This window comes from Ixodes scapularis, unplaced genomic scaffold, assembly GCF_016920785.2.
Source record: "Ixodes scapularis isolate PalLabHiFi unplaced genomic scaffold, ASM1692078v2 PGA_scaffold3__209_contigs__length_174095766, whole genome shotgun sequence".
NCBI classification, from domain to species: Eukaryota; Metazoa; Arthropoda; class Arachnida; order Ixodida; family Ixodidae; genus Ixodes; species Ixodes scapularis.
In genome coordinates, this window is record NW_024609868.1 from 111,663,995 (window position 1) to 111,667,848 (window position 3,854).

Sequence of the window (3,854 nt, forward strand, 5' to 3'; positions counted from 1 at the left end):
TTTCTCGAGCTCCCATCTCGCCCTTTCGTGAGCCTCCTCGTCGGCCCGTTTTTTCCGTTCGTCTCGCTCCCTTTCGCGAATTTCCTGAGAGCCTCAGTGACCTCCTCAGCGCTGACGTCTTCGCCCTGAAGGAGTTCTATAAAGCGCGGCTTTCTTTTTATTTGTCCCAAATCGATTCCCAATTCGGTACAGGCTTATACCAACTTGTACCAGCGGAATGCCTCTAAACTCATGATCTAGCTTGTGTTGGCCCTCTTTCTCATAAAATTATCGCGTGAGAACGGTTGCGCAGTCCTTCTGAAAACGACTATCTCCCACCCTCAGTGTCAAAACTTAGAGCTAATGGGTCTGGCAGATTGAGAAAGAAAGGGCCGGGCACTCACCCACACAAGAGGTCATGGTATGGCGAAGTCGATCCCACCGCTGTCATTAGTTGTTGGGACCGAGCGGTTGTCCGGGGACTTTGGGGACGACAGGGAGCCAAGCCAGGGCAGGACCTCATGTAGGAGCCGGAATCGCGAAGGACCAGGGAACAGGAAGGGCGTCTCTTATCTAACTCTTTATATATACATATGGACAGGTTACATCAACTCAAGAACACATTCGAGAACACCACCGAGAACACACGAGAACACACGCTAGCAGTGGCCTGCTGCTCATTTTATAATGTCACATTTCCCCAGATCCCTAGTAGGGAATCCCAAGGGTTCAGGCCTTCACCAAGACTGTGGTGCCAATCTCCCTAATCTTCAGGTATGCCCTTCCCACCTCTCTCTCACACTCCCACACGTGGCACACACACGGAAGGGCCAGACATTCTTGGCCGCGGTGTCGCCGGTCAATCTCGGCTGACAATCGAAGTCGAGGAAGGCGGAAGACATCCATAATTGCAGGCGTCCTGGCTTCCGTATGTTAGGGGATAATTCCATGGGCGATTAAAGCTGAGTAAATTGAGTAAAGCTTCCTCCTTTGTCGAGGACGTCCCAGGGCTGTTGGGTCGCCATGCGTCGAGGCCAGAAAGAAGAAGAAAGGAGAGGGGCTGGACGCCAAAGACGGCCAGATGACAGTGCATGGCGTGGGTCAACCCGATGATCCTTCGGAGAAGGTCCCGTCATCTTCGTCTACCAAGGTGCGTTGGCAACTCCAAGGCACCTTCCGTTCTGTCTCCGGGCGCAGCTGACCGTAGCCACCTGGAGACAATGCTCCAGGGCGTTCACCCGTGCCGGTCGGTGGGGAAAGGCAAGGTCGTCCCATGGGGCCTTTCGCAAGACTTTGAAAAACTGTGAAGCACAACCACGTCAAACAAATTGAAGTCCTGAGTCATTTCTAGGAGTGCTCGAGCACTGTGATCACATTGTATTGTGGATCCTGCCCTATCACGTTCTCTTGTTGCGCAATTAAAGTCCCCCATCACAACGAGTGCCCTTTAACAGTCCAAGACTCGCCGCACCTCCCTAAAAAGGGCCATGGCCTCTCATTTACTCTGTTTGGCGCGTACAAGCACATCACGCGCAAGTCCATCCTTCTTAACGTAAAGTCACAAAATGCAAGGCGTCCCTGCTGGTCTGTCGTCGCTGTTAGATTTGTAAGTGCACAGACATCCTTAGAAACAAAAAAAAAAAAAAAAAAACGCCTGAAGGGCCTTGCGAATGAGCAACGCGCACCTCATGTTCCGCGAGGAAAGGCTGAAGCACTTGAGTTACATCCTCATCCGTTGAAAGTTTGTCTCCTGTACCACCAAGAAATCTATCTTTTCTGAGTTTAACAAACCCTGCAGTTGACACTGCTTCTTTCTGGCATTAAGGCCTCGCTTGTTTGACGTGCCAAAAGTGATCGGTTCTAAAGTTTCACTCGCCATTCAGTTGTCTAAGCTACAGCGCCGAAAGTTTCACTACATAGCATCTTACGATGTACTTGCCTTTAGGGCGCACTTAGACGGAATTTCAGCAATCCAGTCAACAGTCCTCAGGACTGTTCACTCTGAGTCCTGTCGCCTCCTCTCGTCCGTCGCGGCCCGGGCCTTGTTGTTGGCCCGCGTTCGTTTCTTCACTTCTTAAAAACAAGCGTCGTTTTGGGAATCTTCACTCGTCAAACCGTCAGCCTGGTCCAGTCCTTGTTTGGTGCTCTGGGAGGTTGCGTCCATGGCTGCCTCACCGAAGTTTGTGATGGCTTGTTCTGCTTCGCCGTCGATCGGATTTCCCTCGGGGCGTGCGACTGCCGTTTCGTCTTGGTTGCCCCCAGCCGCACTGCCTTTGTCGCCTTCAGGAGGGCTTTTCTGACGAGCAGCCATGTCACCGGAGTTCACCGTAGCAATTCAGTTGTTCTCGGCTTCTTGCACCTTCACCCCAGAGGTTGTGGCTGCCACTGTAGCTTCTTTCGCCGAAGACTCCGCCTCGTCTGCTTCCATAAGAAATTCAGACGTCTCCTGGTCAACTGGCGGTCCGGTGGCCCTGGCGCAAGTTCTTACGCAGCCCTTGCTTTCGTGCCCAAAGATGTGGCATTTGGTGCATTTGGGTACCTTGCATTGTCGCCGTACCTGGCCGATCCTCTTGCAGTGCAGGCACTGCGGGGCTCGGCCGGGGATGACAACCAGGGTGCTACCCCTGGAAAAACGCAGTTGGTGCGCCATTGCATCAACTGCTACGCCGTCTTTCAAAGTCGTGCGGACCACTCTTGTAATACACTGGACGCCAAGAAGTCCCTTGGTGCGCCAGGCCTCGCGGATGACCTCGTTGACTTTGCCGTAAGGGGCTAGGGCGCTTTGCACCGCTTCGTGCGGAACATAGAAGAGCAGCCAGTGTACCCTCACGCGTATCTCGCTGTTGCTTGGGTCTACCGACGAGGCACCGTAGTCCCTTTACTTTCAGTTCCTTCACTGCCACCAGCCTTCTTTTCGCGTCCTCTCTGTGAAGCGTAACCATCCAAACATGATTCATTTGGTATGACCCGAATGCCGCCACTTCCGAATGTCGCCACTCATTGTTCGAGTTTGCTTCTACAATCCTGGACTCGATAAGGCCGGCCTTTCAAAACACAGTAAAAAAACGCCGAGTTCACCGCGGCACTATCGTTTGGGAACGAAGGAAACACTATCTTATATTCGTCGTCGGTCGTCAAGTTCGAAGAACTACGGCCGTTATCGGCCGCTAACGCTGCTCGCTGGGAGCCCATAATCCTTGCAAACGTCCTGCTCGAGAGCCGGAAGTAGAATGAGGCCACGGCCGCGCTGCCTACCTGGCAAGCGGAGCGCGCGGCGATATGTCGCACCAGCTGACGTTGCCGAGTCCATTCACGTCGCGTGATTATTTACGCAATCTTTTATGTGACTGTGAAAAAGTTTGCAGACGACTGCGTGATTTATACAACTGTCATTAACGCCTCAGACCAATTATCGCTTAACGAAAACTTGCGTAAAATTGCTGACTGGTGGGAGAGTTGGCAGATGGTTATAAACTACTCAAAAACATGCGCTCTTACAATAACACCCAAGAAATCTCCTCTCGAATATAAGCATCATATCCGCGATAAAATCATTGAATTTGTGAATGACATAAGATACTTACGTCTAACTATTAACACGAAACTTAGCTTGGACACTCACATAGACAATACTTGCGCCAAGGCCTACAAAAAAACTGTTTTTTAAGAAGGAAATTGAAAGCGTGCAATTGGACTGTCAAACGTACAGCCTATAAAGCCCTAGTCCGCCCAGTTATGTAATATGCGTCAATCGTGTGGGACCCAGATTTAAAGAGAGATATAAAAAAGTGGAGAGGATTCAGCGACTAAGTGCACGATTTTGTTTCTGATTTTACGCGCCTCTCCTCAGTTTCTGAACTGTTGAATAAATGTGG

General features: G+C 51.2%; 1 pseudogene; it reads right to left on the reverse strand.

Moving 5' to 3' along the window:
• Window positions 1–1,975: 1,975 nt before the first annotated feature.
• Window positions 1,976–2,936, reverse strand: LOC115326136 (annotated as a pseudogene).
• Window positions 2,937–3,854: the final 918 nt, after the last annotated feature.